We start from the raw sequence: 17,425 nt of genomic DNA, 5'->3' as shown, positions 1-17,425 counted from the left end.
TTGAGGAGCCCCCGCCCTTCCCGGGCCCCTCCCCCGGGTGTGAGGAGCCCCCGCCCCTCCCCCGGGTGTGAGAAGCCCGCGCCCCTCCCCGGGCCCCTCCCCCGGGTTTGAGGAGCCCCCGCCCTCCCCCCGGGCCCCTCCCCCGGGTGTGAGGAGCCCCCGCCCTCCCCCCCGGGCCCCTCCCCCGGGTCGTGAGGAGTCCCGGCCCTCCCCGGGCCCCTCCCCCGGGTGTGAGGAGCCCCCGCCCTCCCCGGGCCCCTCCCCCGGGTGTGAGGAGCCCCCGCCCTCCCCGGCCCCCCTCCCCCGGGTGTGAGGAGCCCCCCGCCCTCCCCCCGGGCCCCTCCCCCGGGTGTGAGGAGCCCCCGCCCTCCCCGGGGCCCCTCCCCCGGGTGTGAGGAGCCCCCGCCCTCCCCCGGGCCGCTCTCCCCGGGCGTGAGGAGCCCCCGCCCTCCCCGGGCCCATCCCCCGGGTGTGAGGAGCCCCCGCCCTCCCCCGGGCCCCTCTCCCCGGGTGTGAGGAGCCCCCGCCCTGCCCAGGCCCCTCCCCCGGGTGTGAGGAGCCCCCGCCTTCCCCCGGCCCCTCCCCCGGGTGTGAGGAACCCCGCCCCTCCCCCGGGGGGTGTGAGGAGCCCCCCGCCCTCCCCCGGGCCCCTCCCCCTGGTATGAGGAGTCCCCCGCCCTCCCCGGGCCCCCTCCCCCGGGTGTGAGGAGCCCCCCGCCCTCCCCGGACCCCTCCCCCGGGTGTGAGGAGCCCCCGCCCTGCCCCGGCCCCCTCCCCCGGGGTGTGAGGATCCACCGCCCTCCCCGGGGGGGCGGCCCTCCCCCGGGTGTGAGGAGCCCCCGCCCCTCCCCCCTGGCCCCTCCCCCGGCTGTGAGGAGCCCCCGCCCTCCCCGGGCCCCTCCCCCGGGTGTGAGGAGCCCCCGCCCTCCCCCGGGTGTGAGGAGCCCCCGCCTTCCCCCGGCCCCTCCCCCGGGTGTGAGGAGCCCCCGCCCTCCCCCGGGGTGTGAGGAGCCCCCCGCCCTCCCCGGGCCCTCCCCCGGGTGTGAGGAGCCCCTGCCCTCCAGCCGGGCCCCTCCCCCTGGTGTGAGGAGTCCCCGCCCTCCCCGGGCCCCCTCCCCCAGGTGTGAGGTGCCCCCGCCCTCCCCGGGCCCCCTCCCCCGGGTGTGAGGAGCTCCCGCCCTCCCCGGGGCCCCTCCCCCGGGTGTGAGGAGCCCCCGCCCTCCCGTCGGGCCGCTCCCCCTGGTGTGAGGAGTCCCCCGCCCCTCCCCCGGGTGTGAGGAGCCCCTGCCCTCCCCCTGGTGTGAGGAGCCCCCGCCCTCCCCGGGCCCCTCCCCCGGGTGTGAGGAACCCCCGCCCTCCCCCCCGGGCCCCTCCCCCGGGTGTGAGGAGTCCCCGCCCTCCCCGAGGCCCCTCCCCCCGGGTGTGAGGAGCCCCCGCCCTCCCCGGGCCCCTCCCCCGGGTGTGAGGAGCCCCCCGCCCTCCCCGGGCCCCTCCCCCGGGTGTGAGGAGCCCCCGCCCTCCCCCGGGCCCCTCCCCCGGGTGTGAGGAGCCCCCCGCCCTCCCCGGGCCCCTCCCCCGGGTGTGAGGAGCCCCCCGCCCTCCCCCCGGCCCTCCCCCGGGTGTGAGGAGCCCCCGCCCTGCCCAGGCCCCTCCCCCGGGTGTGAGGAGCCCCCGCCTTCCCCCGGCCCCTCCCCCGGGGTGTGAGGAGCCCCCGCCCTCCCCCGGGTGTGAGGAGCCCCCGCCCTCCCCCGGGCCCCTCCCCCGGGGTGTGAGGAGCCCCCCGCCCTCCCCGGGCCCCTCCCCCGGGTGTGAGGAGCCCCCGCCCCCCCCCCCGGCCCCTCCCCCGGGTGTGAGGAGCCCCCGCCCTCCCCGGGCCCCTGCCCCGGGTGTGAGGAGCCCCCGCCCTCCCCCCGGGCCCCTCCCCCTGGTATGAGGAGTCCCCGCCCTCCGCCGGGCCCCTCCCCCGGGTGTGAGGAGCCCCCGCCCTCCCCGGACCCCCTCCCCCGGGTGTGAGGAGCCCCCGCCCTGCCCCGGCCCCTCCCCCGGGTGTGAGGATCCACCGCCCTCCCCGAGCCCGGGCCCCTCCCGCGGGTGTGAGGAGCCCCCGCCCTTCCCGGGGCCCCTCCCCCGGGTGTGAGGAGCCCCCGCCCTCCCCCGGGTGTGAGAAGCCCGCGCCCTCCCCGGGGCCCCTCCCCCGGGTTTGAGGAGCCCCCGCCCTCCCCCCGGGCCCCTCCCCCGGGTGTGAGGAGCCCCCGCCCTCCCCCCGGGCCCCTCCCCCGGGTGTGAGGAGTCCCGGCCCTCCCCGGGGCCCCTCCCCCGGGTGTGAGGAGCCCCCGCCCTCCCCGGGGCCCCTCCCCCGGGTGTGAGGAGCCCCCGCCCTCCCCGGCCCCCCTCCCCCGGGTGTGAGGAGCCCCCGCCCTCCCCCCCGGGGCCCCTCCCCCGGGTGTGAGGAGCCCCCGCCCTCCCCGGGCCCCTCCCCCGGGTGTGAGGAGCCCCCGCCCTCCCCCGGCCGCTCCTCCCCGGGCGTGAGGAGCCCCCGCCCTCCCCGGGCCCATCCCCCGGGTGTGAGGAGCCCCCGCCCTCCCCCGGCCCCTCCCCCGGGTGTGAGGAGCCCCCCGCCCTGCCCAGGCCCCTCCCCCGGGTGTGAGGAGCCCCCGCCTTCCCCCGGCCCCTCCCCCGGGTGTGAGGAACCCCCCGCCCTCCCCCGGGTGTGAGGAGCCCCCGCCCTCCCCGCGGGCCCCTCCCCCTGGTATGAGGAGTCCCCGCCCTCCCCGGGCCCCTCCCCCGGGTGTGAGGAGCCCCCGCCCTCCCCGGACCCCTCCCCCGGGTGTGAGGAGCCCCCGCCCCTGCCCCGGCCCCTCCCCCGGGTGTGAGGATCCACCGCCCTCCCCCGGGCCCCTCCCCCGGGGTGTGAGGAGCCCCCGCCCTCCCACGGCCCCTCCCCCCGGGCTGTGAGGAGCCCCCGCCCTCCCCGGGCCCCTCCCCCGGGTGTGAGGAGCCCCCCGCCCTCCCCCGGGTGTGAGGAGCCCCCGCCTTCCCCCGGCCCCCTCCCCCGGGTGTGAGGAGCCCCCGCCCTCCCCCGGGTGTGAGGAGCCCCCGCCCTCCCCGGGCCCCTCCCCCGGGTGTGAGGAGCCCCTGCCCTCCAGCCGGGCCCCCTCCCCCTGGTGTGAGGAGTCCCCCGCCCTCCCCGGGCCCCTCCCCCAGGTGTGAGGTGCCCCCCGCCCTCCCCGGGGCGCCCTCCCCCGGGTGTGAGGAGCTCCCGCCCTCCCCGGGGCCCCTCCCCCGGGTGTGAGGAGCCCCCGCCCTCCCGTCGGGCCGCTCCCCCTGGTGTGAGGAGTCCCCGCCCTCCCCCGGGTGTGAGGAGCCCCTGCCCTCCCCCTGGTGTGAGGAGGCCCCCCGCCCTCCCCCGGGCCCCTCCCCCGGGTGTGAGGAACCCCCGCCCTCCCCCCGGGCCCCCTCCCCCGGGTGTGAGGAGTCCCCGCCCTCCCCGGGCCCCTCCCCCGGGTGTGAGGGAGCCCCCGCCCTCCCGCCCGGGGCCCCCTCCCCCGGGTGTGAGGAGCCCCCGCCCTCCCCGGGCCCCTCCCCCGGGTGTGAGGAGCCCCCGCCCTCCCCCGGGGCCCCTCCCCCGGGTGTGAGGAGCCCCCGCCCTCCCCGGGCCCCTCCCCCGGGTGTGAGGAGCCCCCCGCCCTCCCCCCGGCCCCTCCCCGGGTGTGAGGAGCCCCCGCCCTGCCCAGGCCCCTCCCCCGGGTGTGAGGAGCCCCGCCTTCCCCCGGCCCCTCCCCCGGGTGTGAGGAGCCCCCGCCCTCCCCCGGGTGTGAGGAGCCCCCGCCCTCCCCCGGGCCCCTCCCCCGGGTGTGAGGAGCCCCCGCCCTCCCGAGCGGGCCCCTCCCCCGGGTGTGAGGAGCCCCCGCCCCCCCCCCCCGGCCCCTCCCCCGGGTGTGAGGAGCCCCCGCCCTCCCCGGGCCCCTGCCCCGGGTGTGAGGAGCCCCCGCCCTCCCCGCGGCCCCTCCCCCTGGTATGAGGAGTCCCCCGCCCTCGCCCGGGGCCCCTCCCCCGGGGTGTGAGGAGCCCCCGCCCTCTCCCGGACCCCTCCCCCGGGTGTGAGGAGCCCCCGCCCTGCCCCGGCCCCTCCCCCGGGTGTGAGGATCCACCGCCCCTCCCCGGGCCCCTCCCCCGGGTGTGAGGGAGCCCCCGCCCTCCCCCGGCCCCTCCCCCGGCTGTGAGGAGCCCCCGCCCTCCCCGGGCCCCTCCCCCGGGTGTGAGGAGCCCCCGCCCTCCCCCGGGTGTGAGGAGCCCCCGCCCTCCCCCGGGTGTGAGGAGCCCCCGCCTTCCCCCCGGCCCCCTCCCCCGGGTGTGAGGAGCCCCCGCCCTCCCCCGGGTGTGAGGAGCCCCCGCCCTCCCCGGGCCCCTCCCCCGGGTGTGAGGAGCCCCCGCCCTCCAGCCGGGCCCCTCCCCCTGGTGTGAGGAGTCCCCGCCCTCCCCGGGGCCCCTCCCCCGGGTGTGAGGTGCCCCCGCCCTCCCCGGGCCCCTCCCCCGGGTGTGAGGAGCCCCCGCCCCTCCCCGGGCCCCTCCCCCCGGGTGTGAGGAGCCCCCGCCCTCCCGTCGGGCCGCTCCCCCTGTTGTGAGGAGTCCCCGCCCTCCCCCGGGTGTGAGGAGCCCCCGCCCTCCCCCTGGTGTGAGGAGCCCCCCGCCCTCCCCGGGGCCCCTCCCCCCGGTGTGAGGAACCCCCGCCCTCCCCCCGGGCCCCTACCCCGGGTGTGAGGAGCCCCCGCCCTCCCCCGGCCCCTCCCCCGGGCGTGAGGAGTCCCCGCCCTCCCCTGGGCCCCTCCCCGGGGTGTGAGGAGTCCCCGCCCTCCCCTGGGCCCCTCCCCCGGGTGTGAGGAGTCCCCGCCCTCCCCTGGGCCCCTCCCCCGGGTGTGAGGAGTCCCCGCCCTCCCCGGGCCCCTCCCCCAGGTGTGAGGTGCCCCCGCCCTCCCCGGGCCCCTCCCCCGGGTGTGAGGAGCTCCCGCCCTCCCCGGGCCCCTCCCCCGGGTGTGAGGAGCCCCCGCCCTCCCGTCGGGCCGCTCCCCCTGGTGTGAGGAGTCCCCGCCCTCCCCCGGGTGTGAGGAGCCCCCGCCCTCCCCCTGGTGTGAGGAGCCCCCGCCCTCCCCGGGGCCCCTCCCCCGGGTGTGAGGAACCCCCGCCCTCCCCCCGGGCCCCTCCCCCGGGTGTGAGGAGTCCCCGCCCTCCCCCGGGCCCCTCCCCCGGGTGTGAGGAGCCCCCGCCCTCCCCGGGCCCCTCCCCCGGGTGTGAGGAGCCCCCGCCCTCCCCGGGCCCCTCCCCCGGGTGTGAGGAGCCCCCGCCCTCCCCCGGGCCCCTCCCCCGGGTGTGAGGAGCCCCCGCCCTCCCCGGGCCCCACCCCCGGGTGTGAGGAGCCCCCGCCCTCCCCCGGCCCCCTCTCCCGGGCGTGAGGAGCCCCCGCCCTCCCCGGGCCCATCCCCCGGGTGTGAGGAGCCCCCGCCCTGCCCAGGCCCCTCCCCCGGGTGTGAGGAGCCCCCGCCTTCCCCCGGGTGTGAGGAGCCCCCGCCCTCCCCCGGGTGTGAGGAGCCCCCGCCCTCCCCCGGGCCCCTCCCCCGGGGTGTGAGGAGCCCCCCGCCCTCCCCCGGGGGCCCCTCCCCCGGGTGTGAGGAGCCCCCCGCCCCCCCCCCGGCCCCTCCCCCGGGTGTGAGGAGTCCCCGCCCTCCCCGGGCCCCTCCCCCGGGTGTGAGGAGCCCCCGCCCTGCCCCGGCCCCTCCCCCGGGTGTGAGGATCCACCGCCCTCCCCGGGGCCCCTCCCCCGGGTGTGAGGAGCCCCCGCCCTCCCCCCGGCCCCTCCCCCGGCTGTGAGGAGCCCCCGCCCTCCCCGGGGCCCCTCCCCCGGGTGTGAGGAGCCCCCCGCCCTCCCCCGGGTGTGAGGAGCCCCCGCCCCTCCCCCGGGTGTGAGGAGCCCCCGCCTTCCCCCGGCCCCTCCCCCGGGTGTGAGGAGCCCCCGCCCTCCCCCGGGTGTGAGGAGCCCCCGCCCTCCCCGGGCCCCTCCCCCGGGTGTGAGGAGCCCCCGCCCTCCAGCCGGGCCCCTCCCCCTGGTGTGAGGAGTCCCCGCCCTCCCCGGGCCCCTCCCCCGGGTGTGAGGTGCCCCCGCCCTCCCCGGGCCCCTCCCCCGGGTGTGAGGAGCCCCCGCCCTCCCCGGGCCCCTCCCCCGGGTGTGAGGAGCCCCCGCCCTCCCGTCGGGCCGCTCCCCCTGTTGTGAGGAGTCCCCGCCCTCCCCCGGGTGTGAGGAGCCCCCGCCCTCCCCCTGGTGTGAGGAGCCCCCGCCCTCCCCGGGCCCCTCCCCCGGGTGTGAGGAACCCCCGCCCTCCCCCCGGGCCCCTCCTCCGGGTGTGAGGAGCCCCCGCCCTCCCCGAGGCCCCTCCCCCGGGTGTGAGGAGCCCCCGCCCTCCCCCCGGCCCCTCCCCCGGGCGTGAGGAGCCCCCGCCCTCCCCGGGCCCATCCCCCGGGTGTGAGGAGCCCCCGCCCTCCCCCGGCCCCTCCCCCGGGTGTGAGGAGCCCCCGCCCTCCCCAGGCCCCTCCCCCGGGTGTGAGGAGCCCCCGCCTTCCCCCGGCCCCTCCCCCGGGTGTGAGGAGCCCCCGCCTTCCCCCGGCCCCTCCCCCGGGTGTGAGGAGCCCCCGCCCTCCCCCGGCCCCTCCCCCGGGTGTGAGGAGGCCCCGCCCTCCCCTGGGCCCCTCCCCCGGGTGTGAGGAGCCCCCGCCCTATTTGGGCCCCTCCCCCGGGTGTGAGGAGCCCCCGCCCCCCCCTGGGCCCCTCCCCCGGGTGTGAGGAGCCCCCGCCCTATTTGGGCCCCTCCCCCGGGTGTGAGGAGCCCCCGCCCTATTTGGGCCCCTCCCCCGGGTGTGAGGAGTCCCCGCCCTCCCCGGGCCCCTCCCCCGGGTGTGAGGAGTCCCCGCCCTCCCCTGGGCCCCTCCCCCGGGTGTGAGGAGTCCCCGCCCTCCCCTGGGCCCCTCCCCCGGGTGTGAGGAGTCCCCGCCCTCCCCTGGGCCCCTCCCCCGGGTGTGAGGAGTCCCCGCCCTCCCCCGGGCCCCTCCCCCGGGTGTGAGGAGTCCCCGCCCTCCCCCGGGCCCCTCCCCCGGGTGTGAGGAGTCCCCGCCCTCCCCCGGGCCCCTCCCCCGGGTGTGAGGAGTCCCCGCCCTCCCCCGGGCCCCTCCCCCGGGTGTGAGGAGTCCCCGCCCTCCCCCGGGCCCCTCCCCCGGGTGTGAGGAGTCCCCGCCCTCCCCCGGGCCCCTCCCCCGGGTGTGAGGAGTCCCCGCCCTCCCCCGGGCCCCTCCCCCGGGTGTGAGGAGTCCCCGCCCTCCCCCGGGCCCCTCCCCCGGGTGTGAGGAGTCCCCGCCCTCCCCCGGGCCCCTCCCCCGGGTGTGAGGAGTCCCCGCCCTCCCCCGGGCCCCTCCCCCGGGTGTGAGGAGTCCCCGCCCTCCCCCGGGCCCCTCCCCCGGGTGTGAGGAGTCCCCGCCCTCCCCCGGGCCCCTCCCCCGGGTGTGAGGAGTCCCCGCCCTCCCCCGGGCCCCTCCCCCGGGTGTGAGGAGTCCCCGCCCTCCCCCGGGCCCCTCCCCCGGGTGTGAGGAGTCCCCGCCCTCCCCCGGGCCCCTCCCCCCGGGGTGTGAGGAGTCCCCGCCCTCCCCCGGGCCCCTCCCCCCGGGGTGTGAGGAGTCCCCGCCCTCCCCCGGGCCCCTCCCCCCGGGGTGTGAGGAGTCCCCGCCCTCCCCCGGGCCCCTCCCCCCGGGGTGTGAGGAGTCCCCGCCCTCCCCCGGGCCCCTCCCCCCGGGGTGTGAGGAGCCCCCGCCCTCCCCCGGGCCCCTCCCCCCGGGGTGTGAGGAGCCCCCGCCCTCCCCCGGGCCCCTCCCCCCGGGGTGTGAGGAGTCCCCGCCCTCCCCCGGGCCCCTCCCCCCGGGGTGTGAGGAGCCCCCGCCCTCCCCCGGGCCCCTCCCCCCGGGGTGTGAGGAGTCCCCGCCCTCCCCCGGGCCCCTCCCCCGGGGTGTGAGGAGCCCCCGCCCTCCCCCGGGCCCCTCCCCCCGGGGTGTGAGGAGTCCCCGCCCTCCCCCGGGCCCCTCCCCCCGGGGTGTGAGGAGTCCCCGCCCTCCCCCGGGCCCCTCCCCCCGGGTGTGAGGAGTCCCCGCCCTCCCCCGGGCCCCTCCCCCCGGGGTGTGAGGAGCCCCCGCCCTCCCCCGGGCCCCTCCCCCCGGGGTGTGAGGAGTCCCCGCCCTCCCCAGGCCCCTCCCCCGGGTGTGAGGAGCCCCCGCCCTCCCCGGTTTGTGACCAGCTGCAGGGCCCCGCCCACCCAGCGAGGGACCCGGATGTGCGGAGCGCTGGTTGGTCACGAGGCGGTTGTTTCCGGCCGGAGTGGAGTTGGAAGAAGAGGTGAGAGTGAGGGGGTGGGTGAGGGCCCGGGCGGGAGAGGGGGTGAGGTGAGGTGAGAGGGGGTGAGGGGCCGGGCGGGAGAGAGGGCGGGCGGGAGTGAGGGCGGGCGGGAGTGAGGGCGGGCGGGAGTGAGGGTGAGTCCGGGCGGGAGAGGGGCCGAGGACCATTAACCCCCATGCAGTCGGGTCGGACAGCGCGGGTCCCGGGTCCCGGGTCCCGGTCTCCCCCGACCCCCCCTCGCCCCTCTGTGATGCGGGAGCCCTGGGCGTTGGGGGAAGAGCTCGGGTGAGGCGCTAAATCACATTAAAGGTGATGAATTTTGAAGAATGAGCAGAAGCAAAATAAATAAAATAGTTAATGGGGTTCAGGAACAGAGAGACCTGGGGGTGAATGTACACAAATCATTGATGGTGGCAGGACAAGTTGAGAAGTCTTTAAAAAGGCATCTGGGATCCTGGGCTTTATTAATAGAGCAAGGAAGTTATGCTCAACCTTTATAAAACACTGGTTAGGCCTCAGCTGGAGGATTGTGTCCAATTCTGGGCACCACAGTTTAGGAAGGATGTCAAGGCCTTAGAGAGGGTGCAGAAGAGATTTACTGGAATGGTGCCAGGGATGAGGGACTTCAGTTATGTGGAGAGACTGGAGGAGTTGGAATTGTTCTCCTTAGAACAGAGAAGGTTAAGGGGAGATTTGATCGAGGTGTTCAAAATCATCAAGGGTTTTGAGAGAGTAAATAAGGAAAAACTGTTTCCAGTGGCAGAAGGGTCGGTAACCAGAGGACACAGATTTAAGGTGATCGGCAAAAGAACCAGAGGGGAGTTGAGGACAATTTTTTTATGCAGCGAGTTGTGATGATCTGGAATGCGCTGCCTGAAAGGGTGGTGGAAGCAGATTCAATAGTAATTTTCAAAAGGGAATTGGATAAATACTTGATTGGGGGAAAGAAGTTACAAGGCTATGGGGAAAGAGCAGGAGAATGGGCCTGATTGGATAGCTCTTTCAAAGAGCTGACACAGGCACGATGGGTGGAATGATTATATAATTGCAACTTAATGGTATGTTTGTTGGGAATGCAAGCCGATTGCTGTGCATAATCTGGTAAAGCAGGCAATAGTTTTTATTTGGATGAAAAAATGGTAGCAATTCTTAAACAGTAAGTGACATAACCTGTTGGCACGTGGAAGAATAAGAAACATGTATATGTTTTGTGATCGGTCATTAGGATCTTGATGTGACATTTTCATTTTATGTCTTCTTTTGACACAAGAAATAACCAGTACATCCACCGATTGTCTCCTTCCAAGCTTGGTTTAGAGCTGTGTTATACTCTGGTACATTGCTGCTGGCCATTCGAGATGATAACCTCGAAGCCCTGTTGTACTGTCCTGTAGTGCGCTGGTACCAACATGCTGAGTGAGCCTGGTGACCACTGGATAAATTAGTGTACTTTTTGGGAGGAAAAAAATACCAGCTTGAATTGTGCGGTGAGTAAGTCTTATTAAAAACTTAACTTTTTAAAGTAGTTCCAAAGCATAGCATTCTTGTACTAATGTACCGTGAGGTGCTATAGTTGGTGTTCCAGTGCCCTGCAGTGGTGTTTTTGGGTGCCCTGCGGTGTTCCGGGTGCATGGCATTTTGGCGCCCTGGGGTGCGTGTATCTGGCCTGGTGCTGCATCTTCAATTTTTCTGCTCCTCTGCTGGGAATTTTTCACTCTAGATCGAACTAACTCTAAACTGCTTCTGCTGGTGGCCACCCTGCTTTTGATTCTGCTCCGTTACTCCCTGCTTGCCATTGTAACTGACTCTATTCATCCCTCCGCTGGCAGATTGGTTTCATTGGTGTGCACTACTAATCACTGAGGCCGCTGCTCCCCTCTGCTGGCTCACGATCGACTCTTCACACCTTCTTGGCTCTCCTAGTAGTGTGCCTACTGATTCTCTGCCCCTTACACAGCTCCTGGACTGGCTCACCCTCCACACCTGTCTCTGAACCTGGACATTAGTTGCTTCATGCTGACTCCCCCCTCGCTACAAGTCAATTTCATCCCACCACGGACCTCTGATTGACTGTGGTCTCTCTCCTATTGTCTCCTCCCCACTCTCCGTTTACAAATAGGACATATCTATCCTAATCTTTGTGTGGGCATTTTGGCTGCTGGAACGGACCCAAGCCCCATCACTTCTGTCACTCTCTATTCCTGTTCTTTCTACCTCTTGGGCCTTTCACTTCTTTCTCCTCCGCTTCCAGTTACACGGTCATGCCTGCTTTCATTTCTCCCCTCCTGGGTACTCTGCCCCTCCAAATCCCTACCCCAACCCTTCACCACTCCTCGACCTTCCTACTGTTCTAATGCTGTCCAGGCTTGACTCCCTCTTAGATAAGCCTACAGCTTCTCTCTGTGCCGTGGTGGGCAAATTATTGGAATCAATTCTGAGGGACCGGATAAACCGTCACTTAGAAAGGACAGTCAGCATGGATTTGTTGAGGGAAGGTCGTGTCTGACTAACCTGATTGAATTTTTTGAGGCGGTAAGAAGGAGGGTTGATGAGGGTAGTGTATTTGATGTAGTCTACATGGATTTTAGCAAGGCTTTTGACAAGGTCCCACATGGCAGACTGGGCAAAGAAGGACAAGTCCATGGGATCCAAGGGAGAGTGGCAAGTTGAATCCAAAATTGGCTCAGTGGCAGGAAGCAAAGGGTAATGGTCGACAGGTGTTTTTGTGACTGGAAGGCTATTTCCAGTGGGGTTCTGCAGGGCTCAGTACTGGGTCCCTTGCTTTTTGTAATATATATTAATAATTGGACTTAAATGTAGGGGGCATGATTTAAGAAGTTTGCAGATGATACAAAAATTGGCAGTGTGGTTGATAGTGAGGAAAGCTGTAGACTTTATCAGTGGTCTGGTCAGGTGGGCAGAAAAATGGCAAATGGAATTCAATCCAGAGAAGTGTGAGGTGATGCATTTGGGGAGGGCAAACAAGGCAAGGGAATACACAATAAATGGGAGGATACTGAGAGGTGTAGAGGAAGTGAGGGACCTTGGAGTGCATGTCCACAGATCCCTGAAGGTAGCAGGACCGATCGATAAGGTGGTTAAGAAGTCACATGGAATACTTACCTTTTATTAGTCGAGGCATAGAATATAAGAGCAGGGAGGTTATGCTAGAACTGTATAAAACACTGGTTAGGTCACAGCTTGAGTACTGTGTACAGTTCTGGTCACCACGTACAGGAAGGATGTAATTGCACTAGAGAGGGTGCAGAGGAGATTTATGAGGATGTTGCCAGGACTGGAGAATTTTAGCTATGAGGAAAGATTGGATAGGCTGGGGTTGTTCACTTTGGAACAGAGGAGGCTGAGGGGTGATTTAATTGAGGTGTACAAAATTATGAGAGGCCTAGATAGAGTGGATAGGAAGGACTTATTTCCCTTAGCAGAGAGGTCAATAAACAGGGGGCATAGATTTAAAGTGATGGCAAGTGAGGAAAACTTTTTCACCGAGGGTGGTGGGGTCTGGAACTCACTGCCTGAAAGGGTGGTAGAGGCAGAAACCCTTAACTCATTTAAAAAGTACCTGGATGTGCACCTGAAGTGCCGTGACCTACAAGGCTATGGACTAAGTGCTGAAAGTGGGATTAGGCTGGATGGCTCATTTTCGGCCGGCGTGGACACGATGGGCCGAATGGCCGCCTCCTGTGCTGTAAATTTCATATGACTCTATGCCTCTCTTGGCATTCTCCGAAGTGCCCATCGAGGCACTCGTTGTTGCCTCCTTACGAGCAGCAACCTTCTCTCAACCAACTGCCCCATCTTACTCTTTCACCGACCTTCCCGCCCAGCGTGCCCGCTAACCCTGTGGACTCTGCCAGCGGATCAGCTGTCACTGCCCTTCCCCGCATTTCTCTCCAGAATGTCCGTTCACTTGTGAACAAGGTTCTTGCCATCCATGAGCTTTATTGTGGATGATTGAATCGACATCATGGCCTTGATGGAAACCTGGTTGTCGGGTGATGACACCTTTCCCCTGAAAGAAGCCTCCCCACCCCGCCTGGCTATACCGTCCATCACCTTGATCTGGCCCCCTACTCTGCTGGTACCTTCTCCTTTGAGCATCTCACCTTGTTCCTTGCTTCTCGCCTCTCCCATAAAATTCTCATTTTGTACTGCTCATCAAGCCCCACGCAACCTTTCTTACCGAGATATCCACATAGTATCATAGTAGGTACAGTACAGGAGGAGGCCATTCGGCCCATCGTGCCGGTGCCGGCTCTTTGAAAGAGCTGTCCAGTTAGTCCCACTCCCCTGCTGTTTCCCCATAGCCCTGTAAGTATTTTCAAGGATTTATCCAATTCCCTTTTGAAAGTTACTATTGAATCTGCTTCCACCACCCTTTCAGGCAGTGCTTTCCAGATCATTACAACTCTCCACGTTTTTAAAAAAAAATGTTTCCTCGTGTCACCTCTGTTTCTTTTGCCGATCACCTTAAATCTGTGTCCTCTGGTTACCGACCCTTTTGCCACTGGAAACAGTTTCTCGTTTACTGTATCAAAACCGTTCATGATTTTGAACACCTCAATCAAATCTCCTTCTCTGTTATAAGGAGAACAATTCCAGTCTCTCCACATAATTGAAGTCCCTCATCCCTGGTACCATTCTAGTAAATCTCTTCTGCACTCTCTTTAAGGCCTTGACATCCTTGACCCCTGGGGATCGCCACTATATACTTCCCTCCAGTCTAAAAAAACAACCGTTCACCACCACTTTCTGCTTTCTGTCCCTTAGCCAATTTTACTTCGTCAAAGCATTCCATCAAGTTAGTCAAACACTATTTTCCTTTAATAAGGAATGTTAATTTCCTCCAATTAGACATTGGAAAGCATGAAGCCATTGCCTTCGGACCCCACCACAAACTCCGTTCCCTAGCCACCGACTCCATTCTTCTCCCTGACCACTGTCTGAGGCTGAACCAGACTGTTCGCAAACTTGGTGTCCTGTTTGACCCTGAGCTGAGCTTCCGACACCATATCCGCTCCATCACCAAGACCACTTACTTCCACCTCCATAACATTGCCTGTCTCCGCCCCTGCCTCACCTTATCTGCTGCTAAAACCCTCATCCACATCTTTGTTACCTCTAGACTCGACTATTCCAATGCTCTCCTGGCCAGCCTCTCATCTTCAACCCTCCATAACCTTGAGCTCATCCAAAACTTTGCTGCCAGTATCCTACCTTGCACCAAGTCCCATTCACCCATTACTCCTGTGCTCGCTGACCTACCTTGGCTCCTGATTGTGGAACGCATGATTTTTAAAATTCTCATCCTTGTGTTCAAATCCCTCTATTGCTGCTCCCCTTCCTATCTCTGTAACCTCCTACAACCCTTCGAGATCTCTGTGCTCCTCCAATTCTGTCCTCTTGCATGTCCCCACTTCCTTTGCCCCACCATTGTCTTCCCTCCCTAAACCCCTCTGCCTCTCTTTCCTTCTTTAAGTTGCTCCTTGAAACCTACCTCTTTGACCAAGCTTTTGGTCACCTGTCCTAATATCGCCTTCTTTGGCTCGATGTCAATTTTTGTCTGATTACATTCCTGCGAAGTGCATTGGGATGTTTTACTATGTTAAAGGCACTATATAAATGCAAGTTGTTGCTCCATACATGCATTGAATATCGCACAGAAACAGGCCATTCAGCCCAAGTGGTGTCTATACTGCACATGAGCCTCCTATCTAATTACCTCTTCCCTCTATTCCCTTCTCTCTCAAGTATGCATCAAGCCTCCCCTTAAATGTGCCACTGCTATCTGCTTCAGCATCTCCATGTGGCAGCAAGTACCTGACTGTAACCCTAACATCACTCTCTGTGTAAAGAAATTACTCCTCAATTCCTTATTTGATCTGTTAGTGGCTATCTTATTTATTGTTCCTTGCTCTGGACTCACCCAGAAGTGGAAGCACTTTTTCCACATCCACCTTATCGAGCCCCTTCATCATTTTAAAGACCTCAATCAGGTCTCCTCTTAGAATTATTCGGCCCATTGTGCATGATCCGGCCCTTCGAAAGAGCTATCCAATTAATTCCACTCCCCTGCTCTTTCCCCATACCCCTATAAATTTTTCCCCTTCAAGTATTTATCCAATTCCCTTTTGAAAATTATTATTGAATCTGTTTCCACCGCCCTTTCAGGCAGTGAATTCCAGATCATAACAACTCGCTCATGTCGCCTCTGGCTCTTTTGCTGATCACCTTAAATCTGTGTCCTCTGGTTACCGACCCTTCTGCCACTGGAAACAGTTTCTCCTTATTTACTCTATCAAAACCCTTCATGATTTTGAACACTTCTTAGCCCTCTCTTTTCTAGAGAAAAGAGCCTCAGCCAGTTCAACCTTTCCTCTTGATTTTGGTAACATCCTTGTAATTTTCTGAACTTTCTCCAGTGCCTCTCTATCATTTCTGTAGTAAGGAGACCAGAACTGCACACAGTATTGCAAGTGTGGTCTAACCAAGGTTCTGTATAAATTGAACATTACCTCATAGTAGGCACAGCACAGGAGGTGGCCAAACAGCCCATTGTGCCTGTGCGTTCCAGGTCATTACAACTTGCTGCGTAAAAAAATGTTTCCTCATGTCGCCTCTGGCTCTCTTGCCGATCACCTTAAATCTGTGTCCTCTGGTTATCAACCCTTCTGCCACGGAAACAGTTTCTCCTTATTTACTCTATCAAATCCTCCCCTTAATCTTCTCTGTTCTAAGGAGAACAACCCCAGCATTTCCTGTCTCTCCATGTAACTGAAGTTCCCCATCCCTGGTGCCATTCAAGTAAATCTCTTCTACGCCTTTCCTAAAGTGTGGTGCCCAGAATTGAAAACAATACTCCAGGTGTGGCCTTACCAGTGTTTTATAAAGGTTCAATATAACTTCCTTGCTTTTGTACTCTTTGCCTCTGATAAAGTCCAGGATCCCATATGCTTTTTTAACAGCCTTTTCTCAACTTGCCATCTTCAAAAATTTGTGTACGTACACCCCCAGGTCTCTCTGTTCCTGTACCCTCTTTAAAATTGTACCATTTAGTTTATATTGCCTCTCCTCATTCTTCCTACCAAAATGCATCACTTCACACTTCTCTGCATTAAATTTCATCTGCCATGTGTCTGCTCATTTCACCAGTCTGTCTCTGTCCTCCTGAAGTCTGTTACTATCCTCCACATTGTTTACTACGTATGAGTTTCGTGTCATCTGCAAACTTTGAAATTATACCCTCTATACCCAAATCCAGGTCGTTAATATATATCAAAAAGAGCAGTGGTCCTAATACTGACCCCTGGGGAACACCACTGTAAACTTCCCTCCAGTCTGAAAAACAACCGTTCACCACTACTCTCTGCTTTCTGTCCCTTAGCCAATTTTGTATCCACACTGCCACTGTCCCTTTAATCCCATGGGCTTTAATTTTGCTAACAAGTCTATTATGTCAGATGCCTTTTGAAAGTCCATATTCACAACATCAACCCTCTCCGTTACTTCATCAAAGAACTCAATCAAATTAATCAAACACAGTTTTCCTTTAACAAATCCGTGCTGACTTTTATTTATTACCCAGACTTTTCCAAGTGCCAATTAATTTTGTCCCTGATTATTGTGTCTCAAAGTTTCCCCACCACCGACGTTAGGCTGACTGGCCTGTAATTACCGGGTTTAGCCCTCCCCCTTTTTTGAACGGGTGTAACATTTGTAATCATCCAGTCCTCCAACACTGCCGCCATATCTAAGGAGGATTGGAAGATTGTGGCCAGAGCCTCTGCAATTTCCACCCTTCCCGCAGCAACCGAGGATGCATCCCATCTGGACCGGGTGACTTTTCTACTTTGAGCACTGCCAATCTTTTAAGTACTTCCTCTTCATCTATTTTTATCCTATCCAATATCGCTACGATGTCCTCCTCCTTTACTACCACAATAACAGCATCCTCTTCTCTAGTGAAGACCGATGCAAAGTATTCATTTAGTGCCTCAGCCGTGCCCTCTGTCTCCACAAGAAGATCTTTTTTGTCCCTAATTGGTCCCACCCTTCCTTTGACTACCCTTTTACTATATATATGTTTATAAAAGACTTTTGGGTTCCCTTTTATGTTAGCCGTTAATCTATTCTCATACTCTCTCTTTGCCCCTATTATTCCCTATTTTAGATCTTCTCTGTACTTTCTGTATTCAGCCTGGTTCTCCACTGTATTATGAACTTTACATTCACCATAAACCTCCTTTTTCTGTTTCATTTTAATCTCTTTATCTTCAGTCACTCAAGGAGCTCTAGCTTAGGATGCCCTTCCTTTCTCCCCCTTAGGGATTTGTCTCTTCTGTACCCGAACCAACTCCGCCTTGAAGGTCTCCCATTGTTCAATTACTGTTTTGCCCACCAATTTTTGATTCCGACCCACCTGGCGAGATTCCTTTTTAACACTGAAATTTGCCCTCCTCCAGTTAAGCATTTTCACATTTCATAGAATTATAGAATGGTTACATCATTTGGTGGCCTATAGTATATACCCAGTAGTGTAAAAGCTCCTCTATTGTTCCTTAATTCTAACCAATTGATTTCTGTCTTTGACCCCTGAACTACATCATCCCTTTCCAGCACTATTATAGTTTCTTTGGTCAATACTGACACGCCCTTCCTTTCTTTCCTTCTCTATCTTTCCTGTATTACCATGTAACCAGGAATATTAAATACCCAATCCTCCCCTTCTTTGAGCCCGACTCCACAGGTCCTGACCTTTGTCAACAGTTTTTTATGTGTCTCCTTATCGAAGGCCTTCTGAAAGTCCATGTATCCCACATCCACTGCACTGCCCTTGTCTACTCTTTCTGTTACTTCTTGAAAGAATGCAACGTGCTGGTTAAACATGACCCAGAAATCAATGCTGACTATTTCTTTTTATATTCTCTGTCTTGTCTATGTTTTGCTTCCTGATCTTTTAGCAAAGGTTCTGGCACCTTTCCT

At 63.5% G+C, this 17,425-nt stretch overlaps 1 protein-coding gene across 4 annotated transcripts in view; it reads left to right on the top strand.

Moving 5' to 3' along the window:
- The first annotated feature begins 8,346 nt into the window (after positions 1-8,346).
- Positions 8,347-17,425, top strand: part of spg21 (SPG21 abhydrolase domain containing, maspardin) — an 80,489-nt gene continuing 71,410 nt past the window's right edge. For 2 of the 4 annotated variants that reach the window (XM_067971663.1, XM_067971660.1), the window contains exons 1-2: positions 8,347-8,425; positions 9,696-9,912. The gene's annotated coding sequence lies outside the window, so the exon portion shown is untranslated. The remainder of the gene's footprint in view (positions 8,426-9,695; positions 9,913-17,425) is intronic. The other 2 variants (XM_067971661.1, XM_067971662.1) reach the window with 2 other exon arrangements.

The sequence above is a fragment of the Heptranchias perlo genome, chromosome 34 (genome assembly GCF_035084215.1).
Source record: "Heptranchias perlo isolate sHepPer1 chromosome 34, sHepPer1.hap1, whole genome shotgun sequence".
NCBI lineage: Eukaryota > Metazoa > Chordata > Chondrichthyes > Hexanchiformes > Hexanchidae > Heptranchias > Heptranchias perlo.
The sequence above is the reverse complement of the archived record's forward strand: the minus strand, read 5'-3'. Positions and strand labels throughout refer to the sequence as shown.